This window comes from Sceloporus occidentalis, unplaced genomic scaffold (assembly GCF_023333645.1).
Source record: "Sceloporus occidentalis isolate IW3139 unplaced genomic scaffold, rSceOcc1.0.p SCAF_32, whole genome shotgun sequence".
NCBI classification, from domain to species: domain Eukaryota; kingdom Metazoa; phylum Chordata; class Lepidosauria; order Squamata; family Phrynosomatidae; genus Sceloporus; species Sceloporus occidentalis.
This window is the reverse complement of record NW_028317012.1, coordinates 1,794,248-1,815,038: the sequence shown is the minus strand read 5'-3', so window position 1 is coordinate 1,815,038 and position 20,791 is coordinate 1,794,248. Positions and strand designations below refer to the sequence as shown.

The window sequence follows — 20,791 nt, the reverse complement described above, 5'->3', positions numbered from 1 at the left end:
AACTAAAGCCGCGTTAGAACTGTCCTTGGCTCCAAGATGTAGCCGGATCCTAACAGAAATGTGTGGATTTAACGTTATTTCCAGTGTGCCCAGTACCGTCACCACGCCGTAGTCCTGGAGAAGCAGCCCCCAGGAACGTCTGTGCTGCAGGTGGAGGCAAAAGACGCAGACGTTGGCGTCAATGGTCAAGTGAAGTACGGGATCGTTCATCGCGAGGGCTCTCTTCCTGCATTCAGCATCCATCCGGACATAGGTGCCACCGCCTCCTATACCTTAAAGCCCTTTAAACATTGTATGGAGAGATGGGCTGCGGCACGAGGACACACTTTCCTCCCCAGTGTATTTGTGTTCTAGGTTTTTAATATGCTTTTTGCTGGATTGGTGGATACGCTTCTACCCTTCTACCCCAGGGTCAACAGCCAGAGGTGACATCATGGAGCTTCATTTGATTCTGTTAAAACCTGTGGGTCAGATAGGCTTGGCGATGCAGGTTTTAACCATGGTTGTAGGTCAGGTTAATCAGCCAAGCTTTTTTTCTCAAAAGCTTATGAGAAAATGTTCTTCACGTGTTATAGCAGGAATTGCCAGTCACATCGCCTCCGTGCTTTCTTTAACACGTTTCCCACGCAGGAGTCCTGACAACCCTTCAGAGCTTTGATCGGGAGAAGCAGAAAGTTCCCCGTCGCCATCAAAGCCACAGACCAGGCGGCCGAGCCTCTCATAGGGCTGTGCCAGATCAACATACAGATCCAGGACCAAAATGACAACGACCCCAGCTTTGAGAACAACCACTACGAATGTAATTGAGTCTCCGTGGGTAGAGTATGAGATCTCTACAAGCACCGAGTCCCCATCATGTTCCTCTGTCCTCTTCTAATTATAGCTTTAAGTGGAATTCAGCGTTAAGAGTCTTCCTAGATCTGCTGGTCCACAAGAGCTTGGCCAGCTCGCCCATGGGGTATTTGGGACCCCAGTGGACAACATAGAATTCAAATGTTTTCATTCTTGTCCCAGATTTCCTGAGAGAAGATGCTGCCGTGGGAAGCAGCTTCCTCCGCGTTGCGGCCCGTGATGACGATTATGGCGTGAATGGAACGATCATGTACTCCGTGTCTGGAGAGGAACCGGTGGCCTTCAGCATTAACACCTCTACGGGGTGGCTTTATGTTCGCCAGCCAATATCTCAGGTAACGTAGCAAGCGTTTACATGCTGTGTTTAGAGAACCAACTTACTTTTCAACAAGTGATAGTACTCTTAAATGAAAATATCGCGGGGTCACCTTCTGACCCCAGACCCCTTTATACAATATGACTTATAGTAGGATTGTAAGCCGCTATATATATAATGCAATAATAAAATATGGCGCACTTGTATCTCTCTTTTGTTCCTAATATTAAGTAACCGGTTTAATGTACATATTGCAAAACTACAATGTATCTCTTATGACAGCGAGTAGCTTTGTGTTTGGATATTTCAACTTTATGCTTTGCAAACACAGCTGGTGGCTTTTTAAGTGGGGACGTAACGGGGCTTTTTGGATAGTTTTAAGGCATTGTCAAGCTGTCATGTTTGCTTTTTCTAAAATCAAAAGTCTCTACGACCAGACGACGACATCTGGACACTGATTGGAAGGCCCCCGTGTGAGTCCCCGAGGTTACCGCTAAATGAGACTCTCCATTGCAGAAGGCCAGCTGTTTGCTGGGAATCGTCCACTGTCTTTTTTTTTTTTTCTTGTTTTTTTTACGTGCCTCTGGTTAGCTCTGCAATTGGAAATTGGTTGGGCGATAGAATGAAAAACCCTCTAGAAAAAGTACCATACAACTAAATAACACTTTGAGTACCAGAGTATGTGAGTGGTGCATGAAACTCCTCAACCATCTGTCACTCGCAGCTTTTAAATCAATTGGGAGAGCAATTTTGGGTTTGTTTTTTTTGTCGGGGAGGTTGCTGAATGGAGAAGGTTTAAGTGAATGTAATTAATTTTTTTGTCTTAACTTTTTTTTCCCCATCAGAAATCATTAATAACACTAGAGGTCACGGCCGCGGACGGAGGAAATAGAAGCACGCAGGTGGAAGTAGCCGTTCGAATCACAGATGCTCAGAATCAGCCTCCGGTCTGGGAAAAAGAAAGATATGACCTGGTGATTCCAGAAAATACCATGAGAGATACGCCTGTTGTGGTATGACGTGACCTCTGACCTGGAAACCAGTGGAATTTTTCCACCCGTCGGTGGGAACTGTACAATGCTTCCAGCCATTGGTTGGGCACCTTACAATGCTTCCAGCCATTGGTAGGAGTCATAGAAGGATTCCGCCCATTGGTGTATGATCTCATCTGAATATGGATTTCTCCCTCATGCCCGGCTACCAGGGATCATACCCATCTAGACATCTGCTTCCCGTTAGGCCTGATATGAAACTAGTGAGAGGGAACGGGGTATGGAGACATCACCACTAAGGAGCCTTAATCACCCTTCTAATGCCTGTCGTTTCCCAGTTGACTTCCTGCTGTTGAGGGCTTCTTTTTACTGTAATTTACTGTTAATTACACAATGTTCTGCCATTCCTACAGACCGTTAAAGCTTCCTCACTGCTGGGAGACCCTCGTGTGACGTACAATTTAGAGGAAGGATTGGTCCCGGAGACTAACATGCCCGTTCGTTTCTACCTGACGGTAAATCGAGAAGAAGGCTCTGCCTCCGTTCTTGTAGCTGAACCTTTAGATTATGAAACAACCAGGACTTTTATCCTGAAGATCCGAGCTCAGACCGTTGCTGCTGTGCCATTGGCTGCCTTCACTACGGTGTACATTAACATTACAGGTAGAATCTCCGGATATCGATTCTGTGCCTGCGCTGCTAGAAGAGCAAATGTGAAGCCGGACTTGTTTATATTGCAGATGTGAATGACAATGTGCCCTTCTTTACGTCGTCCATATATGAGGCCACCGTTACAGAAGGCCTTGAATTGGGAACATTTGTGCTCCAGGTGTCTGCATCTGACCAAGATCTCGGACTGAATGGAGAGGTGAGTTCACACGTGAAACCTCATCACACGCACACTCTGACTCCTATAGCTCTGTGTTCCTAGGAATACTAAATGCGGTACCAACTTATAAAATCTGCACCCATTGACGCATTTTCTTCAGATATCCCTGGTCCTTTTAGCCATAGCATATATTCCTGTAATTTGCACATGTAAAACAATGTGCTTTATGGCCATACCAATCCGTAGGACAGGGGCATACCAATCTGTAAAACAGGGGCATATTAATCCGTAAAACAGGGCCATACCAATCCATAAAACAGGGCCATACCAATCCATAAAACAGGGCCATACCAATCCGTAGGACAGGGGCATATCAATCTGTAAGACAGGGCCATACCAATCTGTAAGACAGGGCCATACCAATCTGTAAAACAGGGCCATACCAGTTTGTAAGACAGGGCCATACCAGTCTGTAAGACGGGCATACCAGTCTGTAAAACAGGGCCATACCAGTCTGTAGGACAGGGGCATACCAATCTGTAGGACAGGGCCATACCAATCTGTAGGACAGGGCCATACCAATCTGTAGGACAGGGGCATACCAATCTGTAGGACAGGGGCATACCAATCTGTAGGACAGGGCCATACCAGTCTGTAGGACAGGGCCATACCAGTCTGTAGGACAGGGGCATACCAATCTGTAGGACAGGGCCATACCAATCTGTAGGACAGGGCCATACCAATCTGTAGGACAGGGCCATACCAATCTGTAAGACAGGGCCATACCAATCTGTAAAACAGGGCCATACCAATCTGTAAAACAGGGCCATACCAATCTGTAAAACAGGGCCATACCAATCTGTAAAACAGGGCCATACCAATCTGTAAGACAGGGCCATACCAATCAGCAGGACAGCGCCATACCAATCAGCAGGACAGGGCCATACCAATCAGCAGGACAAGGCCATACTAGTTCATAGGACAGGACCATAACATTTCATAGCATAGGGCCATACCTATCAAGAGGACAGGGGTGCATACCAGTTTATAGCACAGGGCCATAACGATTCATGGGACAGGGCAATACTGATTCATAGGATAGGGCCATACTGGTTCAAAGGACAGGGGTGTATACCAGTTCATAGTACAGGGCCATACTGATCCGTGGGACAGGGCCATACCAATATCTACACTAGACCAGGGGGTCAGCACGTTAATTAGAGTTACTGATGCCACATAGGGGGTTTTCTCGCCTGATAACACTGTCTGGTATTAGGGCCAGATTGTTGATTGTCGAGGGGTCACGTGTCAGTTAAAGCCACGAATAAATAATAAAGAGAAATTAAATTGGTTTGCGGCAGAGCAGACAGACCTTTTGCTCATCGGATCGCAGCATTTCCTGCGCACCGGCATTACTGTTACGTTAATAATATATGTAGTCCTGGCAGAACATGTTCAGTAAAAGCTTCCAGGCCTTTGCAACAAAGAGCATTTGTGATTTTCCATCAGTTCCACCTTATATCAGCAAAGTGTTTTCAGGGCAGCCTGCGCTAACTGTGGTCTGATTGTCTTGCTCCAGATCACCTATTCTATTTTAGAAGATCGCAGCGGAGACCATGCTCTGTTCCACATCGATCCCCAGACAGGAGTCATTTACACAGCTGCCGTGTTTGACCGGGAGACCAAGGGCTCGTATCTCCTAGAAGTTATGTCGTCGGATGGATCAGAGTCTGCTCGACCTGGAAAACATGGGCAACCCAATTCTGGTGAGGATAATATGGGGTTTATTTTGGCACAGTGGCCTTACTGCTCAACAGAAATGCAGCATACGAGCGGCGAGTGAAACGCTGAAACGGAGAAGCGGCCAGCGGTGAGGAGGTGAAGCTTGGAGGTGGAAAAAGCGGAAGAAAAAAGGGGAAAAAGAAAAGCGGAAAATATAAAGTTTGAAAATTGTGAAGTATTGAGCGATCTGAGCTGTTTTGGAGGGGTATAAGAGAGCGGGAGTGACGCAGAGACAGATTCGCTGGATTTCGATGGCAGATGCATGGAGGTACTATAGAGATAGAGATCTTTGATATTAGGAGAGACTGCAGAAACTCCAAATGCTCTATATTACTATATTAAGCTTTAAAGACCATATTTGATTATATCTTCGTGAGTAATATATCAATCTGCTGGACATTATTATATTAAGCTTTAAAGCCTATATTTGATTATAAGTTTTTGAGCAATATATCAACTCGCTGGATATTATATAAACCGTTTCTATAATGCCGCCGAAAAAGGATAAAGAAAAAGAGAGGGATAAAGAAAAGCTTCAAAGTACTAAAACAAAAGCAATGAGTGCAATAAGTGGATATTATTCCCCAAAAGCTGCGAATATACTCAGGAAATCGTTACCTGGTTTGATGGCAACTCCTGAGAGAACAAATCTTGAAAGCTCTGCTGACTCTACGGAATTAACCTTTAACGAAAGTCTAACAAAAGCCTTGGAAACTCTCCGCGAACAAATTAAAGCTGATCTCAAGGAAAATATGTCAGATCTTAAGCAAGACATCCATTTAATTTCAGAAAATATCAGTAGACTGTCGACTGAGACACAATCCTTGAGGAATGAGGTAGAACAACTATATGCACATAATAAACTCTTTAAAGCAGAACTGCACAATTTAGAGATTAAAGTTACAGATATGGAGGATCGATTAAGGAGAAGAAACCTTCGTATAAGAGGTATTCCTGAGGATGTCTCTAACGATCGGTTAGAGATATTTTGCAAAAAATGGGCCTCCTCAGTGATTAAAGAGGATATGTTGGGAAACTTCCCATTCGAGCGCATCCACAGATTACCAAAACCAAGAAACCTCCCCAATATGGAAAAACCAAGAGATGTGATTATATGTTGTAATAACTATAAAATTAGAGATCTACCGATGAAGGCGGCTAGAGCCAGGCAATTTCCGGACCCGTATAAAGACTTATTGTTGTTCTCAGATTTATCCCTGGCAACAAGAAATAGCAGACGTAAATTCTCAGATGTAACGATGATTCTGAGGAAGATGGGAATTACATACAGATGGCTTTTTCCAACCAGATTATTCTTTTTATTTCGGCATCAAGAACATATTTATGAAGACCCAGAAAAGGCAAAAGCTTTTCTAGTACAGGCTGAAGAACAGAATTAACAAACATAATTAACAGAACTCAATTAACAAAAGTGAAGCTGCATTCGGTTTTTTATGCTCGAAATTTAATTATTAATTATTATTTTTTATTATTTTTTTTTTTAGAATAAGATATAGTATGCACTTTATGCACAGAATAAACACTCTGTCAGATACATTAAGGAATACAAAATAGAGCACAGATTATTAAATTTTGAACATGGCATAGTTGATACTGTTGTATAACTTATTTACTTGGTAATAACAAGACTATTATAGAGTACTAGAGTATGAAACAGTATCGCTGTGTACTATTTCATGATATTTATTTATTAATTTATTTTTTAATTTTTTGCGTTTTTTTTTAGAACTTGACACATTATGTACTTCCTGCACAGAATAAATATTATACAAAGCAGATACCTAAAGCACGGATTTATAGTGATCCCCTCATGAATTGAGGGAATTTAAATATTAGTTTTAGGGTAATAATTATATATACTGTAAAGGGGATATTATCACTGCTATTATATTTGATACTACTACGATTGCTTTAGAATGGACACCATATACTAGCACCTTACGACTGATGAACTGGTGAGTCAGATACATTAAGGGAACACAAAATAGAGCACAGATTATACATTCTTGAATATGATATAGGTGATACTGTTAAATTACTTATTTACTGGATAATAACAAGATTATTATAGATTACTGGTGTATGAAACAGTATCGCCGTGCACTATTTTATGATTTTTTTGTTTTTTATTTTATATAAAGGCGATACACTATGCACAGAATGAAATTATATAAAGGGGATATTTAAAGCACAGATCTATAGTGATTTGCTCAGGTATTGAGCGAATCTATGTATTAGATTTAGTTTAATATTTATGAATATTGTAAAGGGTATATTAACACTGTTATTATATGTTAAGATATTTGAGAGTATTATGATTATTTTAGAATGGATACTACATATTAGCACTTTATGAATTTTTTTCTAAATATTTAACTTTTTATAAATAGGTCTGTAAAAGACTGAAATATAGTGACTAGCTGATGATTGATTAACTGGAGAGTCAGCTATGTTAAGGGAATATATAATAGAGCACAGATTATTATTGTGAACATGGTAAGGTGTTATTCCTATATTATTTGTTTACTTGGTAATAACGAGATCATTATAAAGTACTAATGTATGAAACGATATTGCTGCGCTCTATGTATGAAATGTTTTTTTTTTTGTTTTTTTTTTTCTCTTTTTCCCGAGCATGATTTTCTCGCCATTTCTCTATCTCCTCGCGTCTCCACCTGAGTGTGCTCTGATTTTATTTTGGTATCAGAGCTGGAGATGCATAATTTTCTGTATCTCTTGAGTATGAAAGGTATGTTTGTGAGTTGTGGCGGTGGGCTCGCGGTAGAGGGCTATTGGTGGATCGGGAGAATTTGGATCAGACACTATGGGGTGAAGTTTAAAATAAAATGATAAACTTAGTTACTATAAATGCCCAAGGTCTAAACACACCTCAAAAGAGGATGTATTTATATGAAACCTTAATTAGAGAAAAGATATCGATCTGCTTTGTGCAGGAGACACATTGGGATGATAGAGGTTCTACGTACTGGAAATTTAAAAAGTACCCTATTATTTATTCATCTAATTTATCAACTAAAAAAAAAAGGGGTGCCGCGATAATTTTGGCTACTGAAATGAAGTTTGATTATATATTTCATGAGAGTGATCTGCTTGGTAGATATGTTATATTGATATGTAAATTAAACGATGTAATTTACACTTTGGTTAATGCCTATGCTCCCAATGATTATCCGGTGAAATTTTTGACGTTACTCATTAAAAGAACGGAGGAAGTTAAAAGAGGCATCTTATTATTTGGAGGAGATCTGAATTGTGTCTTAAATGTGGATTTAGATAAGAAATTAAGAGATAGTAGATCCTTCGACAGGGCCGCAGGGAATATGGCTCAGAGACTGTCTACACTTACCGAAAATTATAATTTATTTGATATATGGAGGACCCAACACCCTGTAGAAAGGGATTATACATTTTTTTCTAATAGACACCTCTCTTATTCAAGGATTGATGCAGTTTATACTAATTTAGTAGCTTTAAAAAATTGTATTTCATCTCGTATCGGGAATATTTTCTGGTCTGACCATGCACCAGTTTTTTTTTCTTTGAGCGATCAATTTAAACATAGTGTTAGACCGGGATGGAGATTGAATGAGTTCAATTTTAAATCCGACTTATATAAGCAAAATCTTCTTAAAGAAGCTCAGCAATTTTTGCAGATAAACGACAATGGCTTGGTTCAAGATTCTACTTTATGGGGGGCATTTAAATGCACATTAAGAGGCTATTTAATAAAAACTGATGCCTTTATTAATAAGCAAAAAGGTAGAACTATGTCTGAACTTTATATAGCACTGGCAAAGGCCGAACGTATCAATAAATTAAACCCCACTTCGGATCTGACTAAGGAAATAACAATGATTCAGAGGGAGATTAAAATCAAATTGGATGAGAGATTAGCGCGAGCTATCTCGTATTCCAAACAGAGGTGGTATTATGATAATAATCGTCCGAATAAGTGGATAACTAATAAAATTAAGTCAGTAATTCAAAGACATAGAATAAAAAAATTAATAGTTAATAATAATGCACTGCTGGACCCCTCACAAATTACAGAAGCCTTTAGAGGTTATTATAAATCCCTTTATAATCTTAGAGCAAGAGATATCTCGCTTACTCGTATTGAACGTTTCCTGCGTAATCTTCCAATTCCAAAATTATCTAGAGAAAAAGCTGAATATATTAATAGACCTTTCTCATTACCTGAAATAAGAGAAGCTATTTTAAATCTAAAGAATGGGAAATCACCTGGCCCAGATGGGTACACAGCAATTTTTTATAAATCGTTAGATCCTTTGATTTCTTCTCTTTTGTTGAGAGTCTTTAATAAGATTGGAGAAGATGGTGTAGCCTCTAAAGATTTTCTCCAAGCTTCTATCTGTCCAATCCCAAAGGCAGGGAAGGATCCCTGTTTTCTTTCAAATTATAGACCGATCTCTTTGATAAATGTAGATGCAAAGATCTACTCTAAAATCTTAGCAAAGAGATTAAGTAAAGTAATAATGGATCTGATTCATCCAGATCAATCTGGATTTATTAGTGGCAGAAATGGGGAAGATAATACTCGGAAATTATTAGATTTGATTGCGCAGGTGCATTATACTCGCATTCCTTCAGTGTTTCTTGCTTTAGATGCCGAGAAGGCGTTCGATAGGGTAAGATGGAATTTTTTGAGTGCGACTCTGGACGCGGTAGGGATTACGGGTTTTTTCAAGTCGAGTACAATGGCTCTTTATAGTAATCCTACCGCTAAAGTCACAGGTCCTGCTTTAAATTCTACATTTTTTGATATCGCCGATGGTACTAGACAGGGGTGTCCGCTGGCACCTCTGCTTTATGCGCTAACAATTGAACCTTTGGCGATTCAAATTAGGTCATCACAAGATATTGAAGGGATGAGAATTAAAGAACAATCCTTTAAAATAACATTATATGCTGATGATGTCATACTCACTTTGACAAATCCAGAGGTATCAGTCCCTGCGGCCCTGTCAGCCATCCGAGAATTCAGTCTATATTAGAATTACAAATTGAACTTTGCTAAGACCCAGGTGATTTCAGCATATATCTCTTCTGCTCAAAAGACTTTTTTTGCGGACCAATATCATTTAGATTGTTCAAAAGAGTCGGTGGACTATCTTGGAATTAAATTAATGTTTGATCTAAAAAAATTAGTATTTTTGAATTATGAAATCGTACTGAATAATCTTGCCTCCTCTATAGAAAAATTGAAATTAATAGAATTATCTTGGCTTGGCAGAATTAATATGGTAAAATCTTATTTAATCCCTAAAATTATATATCTATTTAGGACAATACCTCTTCGAGTGCCGGGTTACATTTTGGATACATTTTCTAGAATGGCTCTCTCCTTTGTTTGGAAATCGGGTAAATCCAGAATAAGTCAGAAAATAATAAAAAGAAGTTATAGATATCTGGGCCTGGGATTTCCAGATATTAGAATGTTGCACGAAGCTGTAATGTTTACACATGTCCTATTTTGGGACATTAAAAAGGATACAAATTTGGGATGGCTGTATTGCGAACGTAATCAGGCAAACGAGTATGATTTATTTAATTTCTTTTGGCTTAGCCGCTCTATTTCGAAAAAAGTAAATCTTATGAATCCGATTATAATGGACGCAATAAAAACAAGCTATAAGTTTAGATCACTTGAAAGTACAGATGCGGAATTTACAATCCTTACTCCTTTGAAGGTCCTTAAATATTATATTCAGAATATTGAATTACTAAATTGGACCTCAAATAATATTAATACTCTTGGAGATTTACAAGTGAATGATTCATTCCTCAGTTTTTCCGATTTACAAACTAAATTTAAGCTTCCTGATAAAGAATTATTTTTATATATTAGATTGAAGCACCTTTTGAATTCCAAGATGGTCCATCCTCCTTCAGAATTAGATTTATTAATTAATAAGCATCAGAAAAAAAAATTAATCTCTTCGATGTCAGCGTATCTTGATACGCAAAAGAACGACATAATACCTGCTTCTATAGAAAATTGATTGTCAGGTTATATTACTTATCGAGAGTTGGGCTGATTCCTGGACACAAGTCAGGAATGCGGTGCATGCAATTAATATACAAGAGATGTTTTTTAAGTTGCTACATCGCTGGTACTTAGTTCCCTCCCGGCTAAGTAAATTTTCTAATGCAAGTTCTAACTTATGTTGGAGATGTGGCTATGAGGAGGGGACTCAACTGCATATTTGGTGGGCATGTTGCAAACTGGATAGTATTAAGTTAGAAGTTACTAAGCTTCTTTCGTTTATTTTTAGATGCAACTTTTCCATCCATTCTTATACCTGGCTTTTTCATCTAGCTCTTCCTCCTTCAATTAGCGCATTTAAATTATTGGCAGTTAACATCTTATTAGCTATTAAAATATGTATTGCTAGAGCATGGAGGAAAGCTGAATCTCCTACTTGGAAAGAAATAATTGATCAAATAACCCATCAAGCTAAGATGGAGAAATATTTCTATTTGACGAATCAAAATTTGTCTAGATATAATCAGATATGGTCCTTGTGGTTTAACTATATTACGGATACTTATTCAAACGATTCTGTCTCTATCATATAGATACCCTCTTTTGGGTGCTAACTTTAATTCCCTTGAGTCTCTCTCTGAATTTGTATTATTCTTGGAATTCAAACTAATTATTGATGAAATTAAAATCTCACTTCTCTGTTATATTTTTAGATTGGAGTAAATTTCAAGATCTTTAAGTCTGCATATAGTGGATTGTATTAGGTATTTATGAAATGAAAGACCCCAATGGGTATAGAGTCCTCGGAGTACATTATAGTTACCAATATCTTAACCTCTACCCTTCCCACCGCCACTCTCGTTTGTTTGCGTCCTGCGTGTTTGTGTATGAATGTAGGGTATTATGAAGATTTATATATGCCTCATTACTGTTTAAGGATATTAATGTAGTTTATTTGAAGTGGACCTGAGTAGCTCATTTTATTCCTTAATTATAATGGGTTTGTATCAGTAAGAGTTGTAACTCTAGTTTACTAATGAATTGTTGTGTATATTCTTCATATACTGTGTATGGTTTTTTTAATATGTGTTTTTTATATTTGAAAAATCCAATAAATTATATAAAAAAAAAAAAAAAGAAATGCAGCATACATCCCAAGATCTATTCCTAAATAGTTGCCCACAACCCTCCCCACCCCAAGGTCCTGCCGAGATACCCATACCCCTCCCTACCCCAAGGTCTGATCCTGCTGAGATACCCATGCCACTCCATACCCCAAGGTCTGTTCCTGCTAAGTTGCCCACAAACCACCCCGATGTATCTTCACAAAGCAGTGCCCATAGCCCATAAAACCCCAATGCCTCATCCTGCTGAGGTGCCCATAGCCCTTCATACCTAACGTCTGATCCTGCTGAGATACCCATACCCTTCCATACCCCAAGGTCTGATCCTGCTGAGATACCCATACCCCTCCATACCCCAACGTCTGATCCTGCTGAGATACCCATACCCTTCCATACCCCATGGTCTGATCCTGCTGAGATACCCATACCCCTCCATACCCCAACGTCTGATCCTGCTGAGATACCCATACCCCTCCATACCCCAACATCTGATCCTGCTGAGATACCCATACCCCTCCATACCCCAACGTCTGATCCTGCTGAGATAGCCATACCCCTCTTTACCCTAACATCTGATCCTGCTGAGATACCCATACCCCTCCACACCCCAACATCTGATCCTGCTAAAATACCCCAAAGTCTGATCCTGCTGCAGTGCCAGAGGGAGGGTCAATTGTTACGTTGGTAACTCTCAGCCCTGTTACCTCCTCACCTTTTAAATATTTAGGGTTGGGCACACCTGTCAACATGTAAAGAAACCCAGGGATTAACTCATGCAGTTCTGTTCGTATAAAATGACTTTAACCTGCCAGAAGCTAATGCAAATCATGTCACTTTTTGTGTATTTAAATTAAGTTATGCACAAAAAATGAAATGTATTCTTTTATGCAATGCTAATGAAAACTATTCTAGAAGCAGCTTCAGGCTTCACAAACGGCTTAATATCGTGAATTTATAATGGTGTTCAGAAGGATCTACATCCTAACGCTCCTCTGAAGAGCAGCACGGTGTGCAAATGAGAACAAATTAACCCCAATAAAATGCGTTATTGGGGCAATTGGGCCAGAAATAAAAAATAAAAAAATGAGCCATTGACATGGGGCATCAGTTATACTCGTGTTATCCATTGAAACAAATTCCCGTCCACATTCATCTCATCTTCAAGAGCTTTGGAATAACACGGCTGTATAAATTGTTTCCGAGCCGCAGGGTCTGTCCGCGGATTGTATGCATATTAGTTTTCCGTGAAGAGATAGATACTTACTTTCTTCTTATTGAAGTTGAAGACGGCGGAGGAATGAGTTCCAACGGTACGGCAACTATTCATGTTCTAGATATCAACGATCACGCTCCGGTGTTCACCCAGGATACGTGGCATGCTACCGTCTGGGAGACAAGTGAAATCACCTCTAACGTCCTTCAGGTGGTGGCAGTAGATGAAGATGATGGAGAAAACGCTTTATTGTCATTTAGCATCGTTGGAGGAGACCCAGGCCACGCATTCACTATTGAAAGCAACCAAAATGAGAAACACGCGATAATTAAACTTAATAAGAAGCTGGATAATGAGATCCCTGAGGAACGGAGATTTAACCTTACCATCGAGGTCCGGGACTGTGATTTTTCTTCAGTTTCCCACTGCCTGATCGAGTTACAGGACTGCAATGACCATCTGTTTTGCAAGTGCCCCCTTTCTTGGAAAATATAACCGTGGGCTCTACCGTTACGCATGTCACAGCTTCTGACGCCGACTCCGAATTAAATGGACAGTTTGCTTATGGCATTCACGCGGAGTCTGATGTCTTCGGTCAGTTGTATGTTGACCAAAGTGGGGCTGTCAAAGTGGTGAAAGCCCTAGACCGGGAGGTGACTTCCCAATACCACCTGGTCATTGTAGCCTCAGACCGGGGTATCCCATTTCAAACAGGAAGCGCAACTGCCATTCTAGACCTTCTGGATGTTAACGACAACGGGCCAGCATTGGCTGCTCCGTACAAACCTATTGTTTGGGAAAACGCAGTCTGGCCTCAGAGCGTCCATGTCAACGAGACATCGGATTTTTTGTATGCTGTGGATCTGGATACTGCAGAGAACGGAGCACCGTTTACTTTTACTTTGCCAAATGACCATCAGAATTATATCTTTACGTTCTCTGTCCCAGATGCATTATTTTACATGTTTTGGCTCAGAAATCTAATTTTCTTCTTGTCACCAAGTCTTTAATAACCCTTCCTATCCCCCACCCCCCCCCCGAACATCAGTTTGGTTATACGTACGTTCTCTTGATAAAGAGGCAGGAATAATGTTTGTTTTTAAATTGATTATAGAGACCCGCGGCGAATGGTGGCTGTAAGATAAAGGTCGTTCTAGACATGTCATTTTTTGCTAGAAGATTTATAAATATGAATTTTATATATGTACATAAAATGAATGAATCATTTAAGCATACGAGAGATCGAAACAAAGGAAAAAATAATTAATCTCCTTGCCAAGGACAGACGCTCATGCCCATTCTTATTTTTTATTTATTTTTTTACATTTTTTAAGTAGGCTAATGACATGTAAAATATAAGAGTTGATATTTATTAGATCGCTTTAAATCTGCACAATGAGTTTACATCCAAAAATCCCTCCTGGGAAACGCCGCCAAGTGAAAGTGAGCAGCAACAGCGAATGAATAATCTTTAGGCAACGTTAATGGCTGTCAGAGTTATTTTCATTCCGCGCTTAACTGAGCTAAACAGGAGGGACGTATTGGAAATTAGTCCTAGTTAATTCTCCGGCAGGGCATGCTGATCGTATATTGTACAGTTCCTGACAGCAGAATGTAGGACAAATGATTAAAAATACAGATGGGCACGAATGCAGACAAACTTATGAATGTCTTACCATTTTTTCTTGTTTAAAACAGCCGGGTGGTCATCAGCAGAGATTGGGAAGGTCGTTGTGCTGGATGAAGATGGGATATAAAACACTATTCCGCCGTCTCTCAAATACCCAGGTGAGTTCCATGGCTCGAATAACACACGCATTTCATGGTCATTAATGCACTTCACTATTGACACGCAATGGGTTATAGGTTGACCATGTCGGCCGGTGGCTGACCAGTTGCTTAAAGAGGTCTCAGAGAAGTTGATGGATATTTATTCATCAATCCAGAGGTAAATTGGAATACTCTGTCATGACAAGTGTTTGAGATGTCAGACTTTGATCATTCAGGTGGATCACTGCTAAGGTAGGACGATCTTTAGTGCCGGTCTATAAGGTGTATGAAGGAACTGGATGACACGTCTGGTGTATGAAGGATTGAGCAGACGTGTCTGGTGTATGAGGGAGATAGATGTGTCTGATAAATGACGGAGTGAGAGGACATGTTGTATAAGAGAGGAAGTAGACGTGTCAGGTGTATAAGAGAGGGAGAAGACGTGTCTGGTGTATGAGGGAGAGAAAAGATGTGTCTGGTGTATGAGGGAGAGAGAAGACGTGTCTGGTGTATGAGGGAGTGGGATGACGTGTTGTATAAGAGAGGGAAAAGGGATGTCTGGTATATGAGGGAGCGAGATTACGTGACTGATGTATGAGGGTGCGAGATTACGAGTCTATTGTATAAGGGAGGGAGAAGACATGTCTACTGTATGAGGGAGAGAGAAGATGGGTCTGGTGTATGAAGGACTGAGAAGCCGTGTCTGGTGCATGAAGGAGAGGGAAGGTGTGTCTGGTGTATGAGGGAGCGAGAAGACATGTCTGGTGTATGAAGGAGCGAGAAGAAGTGTATCTGGTGTATCAGGCAGAGAGAAGACATGTCTAGTGTATGAGGGAGAGAGAGGATGTGTATGACGGAGAGAGAAGATGTGTTTGGTGTATGAGGGAGAGAGAAGACGTGTCTGGTGTATGAGGGAGAGAGAAGACGTGTCTGGTGTATGAGGGAGAGAGGACGTGTCTGGTGTATGAGGGAGAGAGAAGACGTGTCTGGTGTATGAGGGAGTGAGAAGACATGTCTGATGTATGAGGGAGCAAGATAAAGTCTCTGGTGTATGAGGGAGCGAAAAGACATGTATGATATATATATATATTTTTTTTTCCTCCCTCATACACAACACGTCTTCTCCCTCCCTCATAAACCAGACATGTCTTCTCGCTCCCTTATATACCAGACATGTCTTCTCTCTCCCTCATCCACCAGACACATCTGCTTGCTTCCTCATACGCCAGATATGTCTTCTCCCTTTCTTATACAACAGACACGTCTTCTCGCTCCCTCATACAACAGACACGTCTGCTCTCTCCCTCATATACGAAACATGAATTCTCCCTCTCTCATACACCAGACATGTCTTCTCTCTCCTTTATACACCAGACACGTCTTCTCTCTCCCTCATACACCAGACACGTCTTCTCTCTCCCTCATACACCAGACACGTCTTCTCTCTCCCTCATACACCAGACACGTCTTCTCTCTCCCTCATACACCAGACATGTCTTCTCTCTCTCTCATCCACCAGACACATCTGCTTGCTATTTCATACGCCAGCTATGTCTTCTCCCTTTCTCATACAACAGACATGTCATCTTGCTCCTCAAACACCAGACATGTCTTCTCGCTCCCTCATAAACCAGACACGTCTTCTCGCTCCCTCATAAACCAGACACGTCTTCTCGCTCCCTCGTAAACCAGACACATCTTCTCTTTCGCTCATACACCAGACACGTCTTATCTCTCCCTCATACACCAGACACGTCTTCTCTCTCCCTCATACACCAGACACGTCTTCTCTCTCCGTCATACACGAGACACGTCTTCTCTCTCCCTCATACACGAGACACGTCTTCCCTCTCCCTCATACACGAGACACGTCTTCCCTCTCCCTCATACAGCAGACACATATTCTCTCCTACTCAAACACCAGACACATCTTCTCTCCCCCTCATACACGTCTTCTCTCCCCCTCATACACCAGACACGTCTTCTCTCTACCTCATACAGCAGACTTGCCTTCTCCCTCTCTTATACAATAGGCACGTAATCTCGCACCCTCATACACCAGGCACGTAATGTCGCACCCTCATACACCAGACGTGTCTTCTCACGTCCTCATACACCAGACGTGTCTTCTCACTTCCTCATACACCAGACATGTCTTCTCTCTCTCAAATGCAACAGATACATCTGCTTGCTACCTCATACGCCAGCTATGTCTTCTCCCTTTCTTATACAACAGACATGTCATCTTGCTCCCTCATACACCAGACATGTCTTCTCGCTCCCTCATAAACCAGACACGTCTTCTCGCTCCCTCATAAACCAGACACGTCTTCTCTTTCGCTCATACACCAGATACTTCAGCTCACTCCCTCATACATCAGACATGTCTTCTTGCTCCATAAGACATGTCTGGTGTATGAGGGAGCAAGAAGACATGTCTGGTGTATGAGGGTGAGAGAAGACGTGTCTTTTGTATGATAAAGAGAGAAGATGTGTCTGGTGTATGAGAGAAGATGTGTCTGGTGTATGAGGGAACAAACAGACGTGTCTGGTGTATGAGGGAGAGAGACGACATGTCAGGTGTATGAGGGAGTGAGCAGACGTGTCTCTTGTATAAGAGAGGGAGAATACATGTCTGATATATGAGGGAGCAAGAAGACATGTCTGATATATGAGGGAGAGAGTTGAAGTGTCTGGTGTACGAGGGAGAGAGAAGACGTGTCTGGTGTATGAGGGAGAGAGAAGACGTGTCTGGTGTATGAGGGAGAGAGAAGACGTGTCTGGTGTATGAGGGAGAGAGAAGACGTGTCTGGTGCATGAGGGAGAAAGAAGACGTGTCTGGTGTATGAGGGAGAGAGACGAAGTGTCTGTTGTATGAGGAAGAGAGAAGATGTGTCTGGTGTATGAGAGAAGACGTTTCTGGTGTATGAGAGAGTCAGCAGACGTGTCTGGTGTATGAGGGAACAAACAGACATGTCTGGTGTATGAGGGAGAGAGACGACATGTCTGGTGTATGAGGGAGAGAGACGACATGTCTGGTGTATGAGGGAGTGAGCAGACGTGTCTGTTGTATAAGAGAGGGAGAATACATGTGTGATATATGAGGGAGAGAGCTGAAGTGTCTGGTGTATGCAGAGCCGGCCTTAAGTATTCTGGTGCCCTGTGCGGACTACTCTTCTGGCGCCACCCCCATCCCCTTCTCACTGCCCCTCCCCCCACTCTGCCCCTTCTCACTGCCCCCCCCCCCCATTCCCCTTCTCACTGCCCCCTTCCTCTGCCCCTTCTCCCTATCCTTACTTACCTCGTTGCCGGAGTCCTGCGGTGGAAGCGGGAGGCGTCCGTTTTCCCGATCTGCCGCGGTGCGTGCTTCACAGCTGAGCGCCGGAATATTAAGAGTGAGGGGCGCCGAGCGGTCGCTGAAAACGTCACGAGCGACCGCTCGGCGCCTCTGCCAGGACTTAAATTGAAACATCGGGTTTTTTTTGTTTGTTTTAACTTTATTTAACATCATCCATGTTAAATAAAGTTAAAAAAAAACAACAAAACAGAAAAACGATGCTTTAATTTAAGTCCCAGGCAGGCTCCCCTGTTGCCATGGCGCCCTGTGCGGCCGCACAGGTCGCACACCCCTAAGGCTGGCCCTGGGTGTATGAAGGAGAGAGAAGACGTGTCTGGTGTATGACGGAGAGAGAAGACGTGTCTGGTGTATGAGGGAGAGAGAAGACGTGTCTGGTGTATGAGGGAGAGAGAAGACGTGTCTGGTGTATGTGGGAGTTAGAAGACGTGTCTGAGGAAGATAATATTGCATTGACAGTTTTTTTTCTGTAGGTATTTTTGGTTGAACCAAAACAACGCGACAATCCTAATGACCGAGAGACCTCCGCAGGGAACGTACGACCTCAATATTACGGTTTCTGGCGGTGTGTGGCCAGATACCTTCTCTACTATCAAAATGTATGTACAAGAGATTGGAAGTGACGCCTTCCGCAGCTTGGTGTCTCTGAGACTCACAAGTAAGTAATAAGTTGTGCGGAGGGGTCTCAGGTAGATTCTTGTAGGACTCCGCTGGGACATTTGATGGGAAGACTGCCTGGTTTGACCATCATAGAGTTTGCACTAGATAAAGAAGTGATGTACAGGTCACCAGAGCTACATATATATGTAACCATTTCCCTGGACTCCTTTACATTGTACCATGAAGACATTAAAATGATGTAGTATCCCTGCATAGGGATAAAAGGAAATGGTGGGACAGGAACGCTCTTGGCATTAAGTGACCCCTGTCCTACTCAGTGCGTAACCCCAATTCCCTTCCCCGCTCCTATCTGGGTAAATATGTTACTATCTCTGCTTCTCAGTCACAACTTTTTAACCCGCGTTTTAGGCATTACAGCAGAGGAATTCACAGAGAAGGATGAGTTTGGAGTCAGCAGACGTGACCCGCTCCAGGCCGTCCTGGCAGACGTGGCAGCTGCCCATCCCAGCCATATCCACATCTTCAGTGTGGTGAATGCAGAGGATAACGCGACCGACGTGACATTTTCACTATGCGGAGCTGCCTCCTGCCACAAACCCGAGATCTTACGGAGCTTATTGACAGCCCAGAGAGAGAAGGTATGGACAGAGTGTTTATGGCGTTATTACTGAGTGAGAATAACGTCGGCTGTCTCTTAAAATTAATGATATTACAAAACGCAGAATATTTATCAGTCTCGTGATATCTAGATGTATCCTGTTTGTCTTTCAGAGTTTTGTGGAAATAATTCCCTTGATTTTGAATGTCTGAGGGTACAGCCGGGGGTTTATTACTTTATAACTAAAGTAAAGATCTAAGAGCGATGCGTTTTAATCATCTTTATCTGCATTTGTTGTGGGATGGAGCTGGTCCTGGGGTGCCTAATGGCAACAGAACTGTGATGGTGTCTAGAAAAGTTTTTGGTGCCGTCTTAACTGAGTTTTTTTGTATTCTTCTCAATGACAGATCCGATCAGTTCTGAAGGAAAGGAATTCCCAAGTATCCATTGAGTTCTGTTCGCAGGATGGCGGGTGCAGCGCATCTTTAGTCTCAATTCCCCAAGTCAGAAACATGTCCTGCGCAGAAACGATTTTTACCAGAACTGTTATTCTCTGCCCCAAAACCCTTGCCTGAATGGTGGGACTTGCATGTCGACTCTCACCGGTTACAGGTAGGCAGATTCTCTGGACCATTTCCTGTGTGACTTATCCCTTACATCACCAACTTCAGACAGTCTACCTCTGAAACTAAAATATTTCCATTTGTCTTTCTAGGTGCCGCTGTTTGACTTGGTTCCTTTGGCCACGCTGTCAGCAGGCTCAGAACATTTCACGGTAACGGCTATGCATGGATTCATCCTATCGGCCACTGCTCGGACATCCGTTTATCGCTGGAGTGTGTAAGCGACGGCACAGACGGATTATTACTACACAGCGGAGCGTCAAGAGACAGTAAGAACTTCATCGCAGTTGGTGAGTATCAGGAAAGGGCGTAGAGAGAAGGAGCAGTGGCATCAACAACTAGAGAGGAGAGGCAGAGCACATTCTCTCCCTTATAGTGTATAGTTATTATATATGGTTATTTAATAGTTATTATATACCATACACCCCCCCCCCATGCTTCCTTTTGAGCTTTCTTAGGAAGAAGAGAAGCTTGTATGTTTTTCTTGTGCTTTAATTGATTCAAACTGAGAAGAAATCTAGAACTAAACCACATTTATTGAATATCTACACGGTACATTAGAGAGTCAAATCACAAGTACAATGCAATGAGTAACAAATCACAAGTAACAAATCACAAGTAACAAATCACAATTCAAAAAGTAACAAGTACAGTGCAATGAGTTACA

At 41.8% G+C, this 20,791-nt stretch overlaps 2 pseudogenes; both read left to right on the top strand.

Annotated features, from left to right (window-relative positions):
* The window catches only part of LOC149298463 (neural-cadherin-like), a 150,796-nt pseudogene that overhangs the window by 95,871 nt on the left and 34,134 nt on the right, over window positions 1-20,791 (top strand).
* On the top strand, window positions 182-20,345 carry LOC149298464 (neural-cadherin-like; annotated as a pseudogene).